Source organism: Tasmannia lanceolata, unplaced genomic scaffold, assembly GCF_043159265.1.
Source record: "Tasmannia lanceolata isolate RefF3 unplaced genomic scaffold, GAP_Taslan_0.1 ptg000037l, whole genome shotgun sequence".
NCBI lineage: Eukaryota > Viridiplantae > Streptophyta > Magnoliopsida > Canellales > Winteraceae > Tasmannia > Tasmannia lanceolata.
In genome coordinates, this window is record NW_027518714.1 from 31,971,765 (window position 1) to 31,984,606 (window position 12,842).

The window sequence follows — 12,842 nt, forward strand, 5'->3', positions numbered from 1 at the left end:
TCTAAGACGGAGGAAGGAAGGCGATTTGCTAAGAAACACGCCGTGAGAAGGGCATCACTCCAGTATGCCTTAGGAACACTCATCTGAAAAAGAAGAGTGCGACCTACTTCAAGCAAATAACTAAGTTCCCTTTCAGCAACACCATTCTGTTGAGAGATGTACGCACATGAAGACTGATGTAGAATCCCATGTTGGGTGAGATAGGATTGAAAGCCATTAATATCAGAAAAGTATTCTCTAGCATTGTCAGTACGAAGACATTTAATATTGCAATTATATTGATTCTTAATTTCAGAATGAAATGTGCAAAAAGCAAAGAACACGTCAGATCTACTTTTCAGTAAATATAACCAGGTCATGTGTGAGAAGTCATCAATAAACACAATAAAATACCGAAAGCCAGTACTAGACGCGACCCTAAAGGGTCCCCATACATCAGAATAGACTAATTCAAATGGACTAGACACTTGACTAATGACCCGGGAAGGAAACGACACACGACGGTGTTTTCCGAGTTCACATGACTCGCACTGAAAACTAGAAAAAGGTCCGGGAACCAGAGAAGTCTGCTGCAGCCGCTGAAGTGAAGGATGCCCCAGGCGACAATGCCACTGAAATGTATGCACAAACCTATGTAAGACAGTAGGCGGCCGGCAGTCAAGAAGATAGAGTCCATCTACCTCACGACCCATTCCAATCGTCTTCCCAGTCGAGAGATCCTGAAACAAGCAGTAAGATGGGAAAAATGAGACAGAACAGTGAAGAGATTTAGTAATTTGGCTAACTGAAAGTAAACTAAATGGTGATTTTGGTACACATAAAACAGAAGATAAGGTAAGAGCAGGATGAGGGGAGATATGACCAACACCAGTGATAGGTGTAGTGGACCCATCAGCAAGGGTGATAGACTGAGAGGGAGACGAGACGGAGCGAAAAGAATGAAGCTGAGAAGAGTTACCAGTTAGGTGGTTGGATATGCCAGAGTCAATGATCCATGACTCTGAGCTAGATAGAAGGGTGGTGAGTGAACTACCTGGCTGGGCGAAACCTGCAGAGGGAGGACGAGAACTGAGCCTCAGACGCTGGAACTCCTCATAATCGGCACGGGATAATGTATAGGTGGAATCCGCTGGCGCAGCAACAGAAGTAGAGGAAGCGGAATCTGAAGCAGAAGCAATAGTAGCACCCATGTGAGCCAAGTGTGCCTGACGAAGCTCGGGATGCAGGGTATAGCAATGGTCAATATAATGTCCATCACGCTAACAGTGAGTGCAAAAAGAACGGCCACGGCCACCACCAGAACAGCCACCACCACGGCCTGCACGGGCACGGCCACGACCAGAGGAGGCCCCACCACGAGGCGGACGAGTACTGCCATCATAGGTCACGAGAGCAGAACCATCAATAGGAACAGATATCACTGGATCACCAGGAGAGTACTGCTGAACGCGGGAGTAAGCCTCAGTAAGGGAAGGAATATCGCAAGAACCGATAATCTGCTGACAAAGATGCATGTACTCTGGACCCAAACTCTCAAGGTACTGCACAACACGAATCTGATCCCGCTGACGGGCAGGCTCTGTGAGATTCGTGGTAAGCGGCATGTAAATATCAAGCTGCTGACATAGGCCAACGAACTGGCTGTAATGGGTGGCAAGAGAGAGAGCACCACGGCGGAAACGCACCCACTCGGAATAGGTAGAGCAGATCCGACTAATGTTTGCCACGCCAGAGTAAAGAAGACTAACCTGATCCCATATCCGTTTCGTAGTAGGCAGAAACATCAATGGCCCAGAGACGTGAGGGGCCATACTCTGCCACAGAAGGGTACAAACGAGAGCATCCTCCTGTTCCCATCGATCAAAGGTGGGATCCGTCCTAGGAGGAGGATCACGACGAATGACGAGGGCTTTCCCATGGGCAATAAGATACTTCTTGACGGCTGCTTTCCAAGTAACGTAGTTTGCCCCATCCAACCTAACAGTAGTGATCTGTAGGAATGATCCATCCACACAGAGAGATGATGACGAAGAAGATGCCAAAGAGGGTGTCGGACGAACACCAGGAGCCACTCCTGTGGAAGTATGGTCAATCACCTCCTCCATAACAACAAGCAAGAAAGAAACAGACAACCCAAACCAAGACGAATAACAGTAGATAACTGAATACGTGGGCAAACTAGGACACACCAAGAAAGCTAGACGCGGCGCCAAGAATTATGGTCATCGACGAAGCTTGACAAGACGGAAGCCATGGGCAGAAAGAGAAGCCATAAAGACAAACAAGAATCAAAGTAGAATAGGAGATGAAGATCTAACACATAGTAAGAGGGACAAAAGAGTTTTAGGTTTTAAAGAGGGATGAAAGGGAGAGGAGGAAGAATGATGTGGGTTGAAAAACTTTGGGGGGGGGGGGGTGCTTACCTGCAAACCCAGGAATTAGGGGCTGGAAAAAAAATCAAGGGCCTGGGTGGATGCAGCCCTGGAAACAGATTTCCGGGAAAGTCAATATGTGTGGGGACGGGGAGGGGGGGTCAGGAAAATATTTTCGGGGAAAATTTTGGGGGGGTGCAAAAATCCTTGTTCCTGGAAAAACTTTTCCTGGCCGGGCAGAAAATATTTTTCGGGAAAAATTTTTTTTGGGGGGGGGATGCAAATCCTCGTTCCTGGAAAAAGTTTTCCGGGCTGGGCAGAAAATATTTTTCGAGAAAAATTAGGGGGGCTGCAAATCTTAAATCCAGGAAAGAGTTTTCCTGGGTAGGCCGGGAGCCGCGACTGCCCCGCTGGAGTGGGTAGGTCGGGATGTGCTAGAGGCTGCAGGGGGTGAGCAGAGAGAGGGGGGGATGCGCAAGGAAAGAGAAGATGGGGGCGGAGGAGATGAAGGGGGGGGGGGGACGACGACTCCTTCTCAAGAAGAGAAAGACAGCATATCGTTTTGCCTCAAATGAAAGTTGGGTTTTCGCGACGAGAGGAAAGGGGGGTTTCGGCTATATGAGGGTGGCAGAGAAGGTGAAGGCTGATAGAGAACCCTAGGGATCAGAAAACCCTAAGGCTCTGATACCATGTTAACAAAAGGTTTAGAGAGAAAAATGAATGAGTTAGGGTTAATCTTCCCCTGACTCATATCTTTATACTAAAACATAAAGGAATGTACAAAGTCCTAAATGCCCTTAGGTAAGTTACATATTCCAAGAGAAACATTTAATGGCAAATTTTCAGCACAAATAAAGTATGGGCTGAACTGTAGACAACGAACCATCAATAGAAAATACTTCTACTTTAAGCAGTTATCGAACATATCAAATAAATAACTCAAGATGGGATTTAAAGGCTCAAATAAAAGACTTTATTCAATGATTTATTGTTGTCCACAACAAGAAATAAAGATCTAGGGCCATAAGATTACTAAAAGGTGGTAAAAGGCTTAAAAGAGGTTAGGGTAATATACTAGTAAGGTTCCTAAGGGTTTCAAAGTAGCAAAAAGGCCAAGAAAAGGACTGAAAATATGGAAAAATCTCACTGATAAATGCACGAGTCCTTTCACTTTGAATTTTGCTAGCAAAGAGACCAAGAGAATTGAGGAGAAGCCTGTGGTCGCTTTCCAAAACTCTGGACAACATCAACCTCTCGAAATATTGTTGATGAGGAGTATTAAAGAGGAGTAGAGAAGAAGAAAATAGTTGGAGACGAGGAAGAAAAAGATAAAGAATGTAGGAGTTGAGAGATTCAAGAAAGGAGAAAGAGGAAGGAAATGAAGAGAAAGATAGAGAGGGCAACGGGGGCAAGAGAAAAATGGAGAGACGAGAGAGACAGAGAATGAGAGGGATGAGAGACAGATAGAGAAAAAGGAAGAATAATAGGGGGAGGAAAGAGGGAGAACTCAGATTGTAGAGGGGAGGAAGGAGAGAGAGAGAGAGAGAGAGAGAGAGAGAGAGAGAGAGAGAGAGAGAGACGCCCCAGGGCGTGTTGGAGAAGGGAGGCCGTCTACTCTTCTTTTCTTCATTTCTTTCACAACTAGGGCTCTCTTTCCCCATATCTCATATCTCATATCTCATATATATATATATATATATATATATATATATATATATATATATATATATATATATATATATGTGTGTGTGTGTGTGTGTGTGTGTGTGTGTGTGTGTGTGTGTGTGGCTTTAGTGGGCCCTCTTTGCTAGCTTCACTTATTATGAAGTGAAAAGACTTCAATGCCCCGAATCACAAAAGAACGGAGTTAGTAGCATAAGGGCATAACAGTCAAAACTAACTAAAAAAGAGAAATAAGGGGTAAAGTGGTGTGTGCAAAGGTGGGCCCTAGATGATGTGGATATCCCCCACATCTAGGATAATCCAATAATGACAAATAAGTCCTAATAAACCATAATAAATAAGTGCAAACATAATAAAATGGTGATCTAACGGTCGGATCACATCATCAGGCTGCAGGTACGGGATGCTAAAAAGCGGGATCTTGATAAGTGACTCAAACTAGGTACTAATCTCTTTAAATTCGGCAACGAGGGATGGCCCAAGCGACAACGTATCTGAAGAGGAGAAAGAAAACTCTGAAATGCCACAGATTTGGAGCTAGGGTAATCGAGGGAACGAGAAGATGCATCCTCACCTCAAGATCTTGCCTAGAGACTGGGCCTGTAAGAGATGCGATTACCTAAACTTTCGAAGGAGAACAAGTTGTAGACAATGTCAATATCTAGTTATGGCATCCTTGCCGAAGCAGGAGGTTGACAAAGTATCTGTAGGTCCATGGCCTGACTCTGGGAAAATTGAAACTCAGGACAATGGAGACACTCCGGTGGTCTCTATTTCTGGTAAAGAGGTGGTTGAAAGGCGAGAGCTTCTATAGGCATGTCCTATTGGGAGACTAAAGATGAAGATTTGTTAACTAGATGATCTCTGGAACTGGACAAAATGGTTCGGGAATATCCCTTCTCTATTCCGGCCTTGCATCCTAAGTAGCAAAGAAGTCTTATTCATGTTCGATTGGCCTCAAATGGATTCGAAGGTCCTAAACTCAGGTCTTCAAGCTTTGGGTCAATAGTTGCTTTCCCATCTCCATGGAATCTGGGATACCAACACGGGGCGAGAGCTATATGGGTGATTTTCCAGGGAATCCCCATTCACATGTGGGCAACATCAACGGTGAAAGCGCTTGGTAAAATCTTTGGATCAGCTTTGGAAGTTAAAATGGAAGGTGTGCATCGTTCGGATATGAGCTGTGTATCTTCAAAGATCTTTACGAATGAATGGAGATTAAGGAGAAACTTTGTTTGTCTAAAGGTTGATAATAACTGGTTTACAATAGGAGTTGAAGCTGTTGGGGTGGAGCTGGCAAAGAATAATGCTAGATCACACCCTGATTCTGAGGACACTATGACTCAAAATTGTCCCCGGCAGGGGAGTGTGCGGGGATTGATCTGTACCATGGTTGGAAAGAGATTGATGTGCATCTAGTATTGAACCCAAAGTAATCCACGATTGGTCTCCTCCATCCCATGGGATTCTCAAACTTAGCTTTGATGGCTTGAGTTTGGGGAATTCGGGGCCTTTGGGTATTGGAGTCTTATTGAGGAATGAAGAAGGGGGTGTTTTTTTTTTTTTTTTTGAAATGGCAAGATGATTTCATTAAACAGGGAAGCATACCGAGATGGACCACCCTCAAATTACAGAGGACAGAGAAACAAAACAAAAACAAGAAAACACTCAAGGAGGAAGGAAATCGAACCACTCCAACTCCACCTGACTAACCCCCTCCTAGCCAAAGAATCTGCCTCCCTATTTGCCGATCTCAGCACATGGTTGAAGACAATAGAAGACCCCGCAATTAAGTCATCTATTTCATCAAAAAAATGAGAAAATCTCCAAGGAGGCTCTCTCAAACCTTTCAACCAACGGATCACGTTTAGAGAATCACCCTCCACAATAGTACGATCCATTTTTTCTCTATTAATCCTTTTTATGCCTTGATATGCCGCCTTCACTTCGGCCTCAGTGGCATCACATACTCCAAGGGGGCCAGAATAAGCCCATACAATGACACCAGCATCATCCCAACACAAGCCACCCCTCGCGGCCGGTCCTGGATTTCCAAGACTCGAGCCATCAAAATTAACTTTGAACATTCCACATTGCGGAGCTTCCCATCTCTGAACAACATTTGGGTGATCCTCCCGACTAAAGCATACAACCCTCCAACCCTTCCATAAGTTAAACGCCGATACAAACCGAAATGCAAGAAGACTCCCCACCCAAGAAATAGAAAGAACAATGATTTTCATATACAACCAATATAGAGATTTTGCAACCCCCTCGAAGGCTCTAGAATTTCTTTCTTTCCATATCACTCACCATGTAGCAAGAAGACAAATATTCCACAACATAATGCCTTTCTTTTTCCACGGCGCAAAGCTCCACCGATGCAACAAATCCGGGATAGAAAAAGGGAAAATCCAACTAATTCCTTATCTCAGAAATATATGGCTCCATACCTGACGAGAAACAATGCATGAAAAGATGACTCACAAATTCACCATCTTCCAAGCATAGAAGACAATGGTCAACAAGCATCTTGCCACGCTTTCTAAGGAAATTGATTGTTTGAATCCGATCGCGACTTACCGCCCATCCAAAGATACCAACTCTAGGCGGGCAATGGAAGTTCCATACCTTAGCTAAAATGGGGGATACACTGCAAGGCAATAAACAAAAATAGAAAGATTTAACAAAGAAAAAGCCGGAAGATGCCTTAGTCCATATTCTCATATCCAAACTTCATCTCTTAATATAGCACCCATCTACAAGCTTAAAAAAATTTGAATAGCGACTCTAACTCCCTATCAAAAAAGTTTCTCCTAAATCTAGGAGACCAAACTATGCTACCCCCACTACGACAAAGCAGTCGCACACAAAGGCCTCCTTCTCAATAGCCACCCTATACAAATCCGAGAATAGATTCCTAAGAGGCTCATTTGCACACCACACATCGCTCCAAATTTAATCCGATCTCCCGAGTAAACTCTAAACCTTACACTCGAGTTAAAAATATGTGACATTGGGTTTTCAGTGGTCCAATTGGTGTGGCAGATGCTAATGAGGCAGAAATTAGTGCCATTCATCAAGGAATTAAGATGCTCCAGAATGAAGATCTAAATAAGGTTGTGGTGGAAGCAAATTCTCTAAATGTAATTAGGTGGCTTATAGGTCCACTTATTGCTCCTTAGAGATTCGTTGCCTTTTTCGAAGAGATCCAAGATAGAATTGGAGCTTCTTCGATTTCCTTCCACCACATTAGGCGGTCAGCGAATGAAGTAGCTGATAAACTTGCTAGAGAGGGAATCTTTAGGGAGAGAATTGAACTATTTGATTTTCTTCCTCCTTAGTCATTGTCAATTTCTATTATTTCTTGGAACTTTGTTCCTTACTTTAATCTTCTACTTTTTGGGGCCTCCTCGATCTCCTTTGTTTTAATGAATTCTTATTTGCCATTAAAAAAATGATAAAATGGACTGATGGGCATGAATTGAAGGAGTTAACTTAATAAGAACAAGCAGCCTACCACAAATATAACCTTTGTTGCATCAGTAAGGATACTAGTGTCAGAATCCGGCATGGGTATCGAGCGTCGAATTCGGCAGACCTCAAAAATGACAATCTAATCACTTTTTCTATAACGGAGAAAAGACACAGGAAAGTCACAACAATGCCAGGAAGAAATATACTAACAAACATCATCATCTATGACTGGAAACCCAAAAAAAACAATTAATGGGGAAAACATGAACAACGTCTTGGGAGGAGTATCATTCAAAAAAAAGGTCTTGGGAGGAGATCAAGCTGAGCAGCATGCAGATAGAGGGTCCTCGACCAAGGTGGAATCCTTCTCCTAGGCTGAAGCAAAACTATGATGCGTCAAGTTTTGGCAACTCTAACTCGGCATGTGTTGGGGGCCTACTGAGAAACAATGTAAATGAAATTCTTTGGGCTTTATTGGGTTCCATATAGGTAAGAAGGGCTCCAACGAGGCAAAGGTTCAGATGTTGCTGCATGGGATTGAACTGATAAATGAGTCCTAGACAGATCGGATTATTATGAAGGGAGATTCTGTCAATGTTGTCAGATGGGAGAGACGCTTAAAATTCCTATAATAAATGGGCCTATTTAAAACCCTCATAGCTTAAAGAAACCAAGTAATATTGGTAGGAAAAGACAGCAGTACCCTTCCTATAACTTAAGGGACTCAAAAAGACACTTAAAAACATAGAAAATTAAAATACGAGCCTATGATGGTCCCCATTAGTTTCATGGCATATCTTCATCCGATCTACAAATCGGTGAGCATTTCACCCTCTAAGCCATCATAGTGATGTTCCAAACCGTAATTGGAATCCTTTGCCTCTGGGTCGTCTTCAAAGTTATAGAAATCTAGGGTCGCTGGAGTTGGTGGGATTATTAGGTACCATGATGGTATGCTCAAATTATCATTATCGGGTCTAAGAGGTGAAAAGAATTTTTTGTGAAGCCGAGGAGATGACAAGAAGTGGAGCGAAGCTCCTTGAGCCTTTTCCAGACCTTGCGGGTGTGAAGGGCGATTCACTTAATGTTATTAGGTGAATCGGTCGAAATTCTCAGATGCCACTAAAGAAGTGTTAGATTGGATCACCAACCATCAGACTTCAACATACTCTTTGTTTGGCTAAATCAGACATTGCGATTTCACTCGCAGTAAAGGGAGCACGGATTACATTGTAGTTAGAGATATTTTCCTTTTAGAGGCTTTTTTGAGCACTCAAACCTTGATCGCTGTTTTTGCTCCCAACAACGATTATCTCGGTCATCAGTGGGTAGTTGTTTGCTTCATAACTTCAAAAGTCCCCCGCATCAACACGGACCCCCCAATTCTACTCCCTTTTACTTAGGCCCCATTCTTGACCAAGTCCAGGTTTTGCAAAGTCATGACCGCGCCAACCAAGTACTCAGCTGCGTCAAGCGAGAACTCGACTGCGCCGTGCTGAGTCGACTAGCATTTGCTTTGGCCACGTTCTGACTTGCATCCACATTTTGAAACACTGGTTTGTTTACTTCATTTTTAATGATATTTTGCCATCATTCAGAATACATATAGTGGAGTAATAGTGGGTCTAAGAATAATAACTTGCGTTAAGTCTACTAAACGTCCATTTTGTCTTCCCTTTATCAACAAAGTAGCTTTTAATCGATATTTAACATACTGTGGGATAAACTTACTCAAGCATACACTTGAAGGTCCTATGTAGTCTTAACAAGGGCTGTAAATTATTAAATGGTTTGGTATACATAAAACGGGCAGTTGATGTACCCCCCAATATATAAAAAAACATATTAACAGTGCATCAGGTTTCCTATGAATATAAATACTAGCAAAGCAACTAGACAAGTAAATTTTGCAGAACTTTGATTTTTTATGACTTGTTTGCTTTAAGGTTTAAAAGAAATAGCAGCTTATCAGAAGGCTTTATTAGGCCATGGCAGAAATAAGGCAAGCGTAAGTAGGACGAACCTGTTTTATGCCCTTTAAAATTGCTTGGACTTTTGAAGGTTTACTAATAACAACCTGGTCTTCTGTTTTCCCACTATTTAGCGCCAAAACAGGTGTCAAAGGAGATGGGGCAGGCGTTACTTTTGCATCAGAGGATGACTCTGCTAGCAATTTCCTTGAACTGGAGATTCCCTGCAGTAACAAAATAAAGACCAGATTGAAAGGTAGAATTCACATGTAGAAAGTCATGAAAGCAAGACTACAGTGCAAGCATTTTCATGGTCCATTTGGGAAAATTCATGGATGAGAAAAACAAACAAAAAAATAGTTGTAAACAGTACTTCTCAGTAATGACCAGGTAGTAATAGTATATTGTCCTAAAGAGATGATAGCACATAAAATGGCCCCTAGTAATGATTTCAGGTGCATAACATGGGGGCCCGGGGTCCAATTGTCACATTCACTTACCAGGAGAAGAGTAAATAAATGGGGCCCTACGCTTAAAATTGACCTAAAAAGCAGGAAAACAATGCAAATTTATGCTGAAAATAGTAAATCATCCGATATAGGGACATAAGCTGAATTTTAAAATCACTACAAAGGGAAGACCAAGCAAAACAATGAGAGAATAACCATTTCCTAACATTCACTGAAAAGTATCTCAGATCAAGTATTACCGAGACTTGCAGATAATGATTAAAAGGCCATGGATTGATAACAGAAGAAAAACCGCATGCCCTCTGTGGAGTGAGAAATTTGCCTGCAATAAGAATGCACATTACTCAACAGTATACTTAATCCAGGGCATCTAAGGATGAACGAAAGAAGAACAGGCCGAAAGAACTTAAAAACCAGTTACTTAGGTCCCTAGATTTCATGTAGATAAAATCATTACACTGGTAAGAAATAGAAAAGCATAACTACAAAGTTTTAACATGTCACGACCCACAACGGCCTAAGAAGTCCTAAGATATCAATAGTCAAATTTCAACCTCGACTTTTATAGAAAGTCATTGAAGTCTTTTTCTTCTTTTAATAAATCATTGTCCTTTTTTCAAAAATATTTAAAGAGAATAGTACAGAAAAACTTTCAAGTCAAATGTCAACAGATTTCTCCGAATATTTATGAAAGAAAGGTTGCACAATATGCTTCTCATAAGTTCTTGAGAGTTATAGATTAAAGAAAGTCTCTGAAGTCTATCCTATGGTTAAACAGTGGCACTCCTCTTTGGCACTTGTATTCTAAATTTCACAAGTCATTGCATTCTCTCTATTTCTGTGGGCCATATTTTCGATATTAATCATGAAGCACAAAACAAGGCTGTCGGCTTGCAAATGTTTCTGTCAACTGTTATTCCTTAATGGTAAGGGTGTCAATTTTGGCTCGGGCTCGGAAGCGAGCTCGAGCTCGGCTCGAAAAAAGCTCGGCTTGAGCTCGGTTCGAATCCTTAACGAGCCGAGCCGAGCCGGCTGGCCAGGCTCGTTAAGCTTAACGAGCCGAGCCCAAGTAAGGTCAGGCTCAGCTCGGCTCATTAAGGCTCGTTAAGAATTTAATATATTTAAATATATATATTATATGTTAATATATACACTAAAAGGGTTGTCCAGGGAGTGAAAGGGGGAGGCAAAATATGTCACTTTTTTTTGGAACCCCATTTGTTACTTGGACCACCCCCCTAGTGTAAAAAGAGTAGTCAAATTACACTAGATAGGGCTGTCCAGGGAAGATGAGGGGTGTGAATTTAATATAACCCAAGCTCGATAAGGCTCGTGAGCCTGGCCGAGCCTGACCGAGCCGAGCCGAGCCCGAGCCGAGCTGCCGAGCCGAGCCTGGCCAAGCTCGGCTCGGCTCGGCTCGTTTACACCCCTACTTAATGGCATGACAGTCAACAATATAAGCTTCCATTAGAGAATTTTTGCTTCTTTTGTTCCAATAAACTATCTGTTTTCAACTAATCGAACAGAGTCTCTTGTTTCCTTTTTTTTTTCTTTTTTTTTGGAATTGCAAATCGAATATAATTTCTTAGTAGTTAAGAAATTGGTAGAGCTACATGCATGAAATAAAGCTTCATTACCTAATAATTGAGAGGAATTTGTCTGAGCACTAGAAAAGTTGAGTTTTGCTGTACTTTATTGCCCATATCATGAAGTATTGCCTGTAAATGCCTCTGCCACCCCACCACAACTACAAAAGCTATACCACAATTTTAACGAAAAAATCTCATTAAGAATTTGACATCGGATATTTCCATTTATGAAAAGGAAAAGTAATAGTAAGTTCACAATAAGAAATATAAAAATAACGTCGAAAAGCATGAAGCAACCTAGAGATATTCAAGTATGTAAAGCAAAATAACCTTTGTTTAGAGTACAATCACACGAGGGAGAAAATCACACAATAAAATCGTAAAATCACAATAACTAAAATGGTAGTTGCATGTGTCAATAGGGGGACTCATTGTGAGATGCCTGGATTTTGGAACAAAAAGGGGGCGCAAATAATGCCTGGATTTTGCACACTCGATTGGACACAACTTAAGCCCCAACAGCTAAAGAAGCAAACCTAACACCATTGCATAGATGTGGTGTCACATATCTTTCTGTCTCTCTCAAAATTACACTCGATTGGAAACAACTTAGTCCCAGAAACGGCAAATCTTTTCTTTCAATGGTACAGTAAAGTAACCTTTTCAAGTATGTAATGCGAGATAACCTTTGTTTAGAACACAATCACGCGAGGGAGCAAATAACACAATAAAATCATAAAATCACAATAACTAAAATGGCATCTGCATGTGTCAATAGAGGGACTCATCGTGACATGCATGTATTTTTGTGCAAAGAGTAGGGGCCATTATAAAAGGCTCAGATGCCCCAACGTAAATGTGACAATTACCAATTTGCACTCCCCTCTCTGAAACCAGAATTGAATGAAACATAAGCAACCCCCAACAGCCAAAGCAGCAAATCCCCAACACCAGTGCATCTCTCTTTTCTACAAAAAATACAAACCTACTGGAAGCTGCATTTTTTCCATTGAAAATTCTTTTTCCACAAATTTTAAAATTCTTTGAAACGGCTCCCTAGGCCTGTTCCCCTTTGGATTGCAGGAATTTTCTGGAAAAATTTTGGAAAGATTTTTTTTCGAAAATTTCGTATTTTCCATTGGCTTATTACACAAGAAAAAAAGTAACTTGAACTACCATGGTTCAAGTTTTTATTTACAAGGACCTTTAATTGATAATGATATCCCCAAAAAATGATAATTTCCCACTCAATTCTAGAAACAAAAAAAATTCTGGGAA

At 41.7% G+C, this 12,842-nt stretch overlaps 1 pseudogene; it reads right to left on the reverse strand.

Moving 5' to 3' along the window:
• The window catches only part of LOC143861394 (uncharacterized), a 29,284-nt pseudogene extending 16,761 nt beyond the window's left edge, over positions 1 to 12,523 (reverse strand).
• Positions 12,524 to 12,842: the final 319 nt, after the last annotated feature.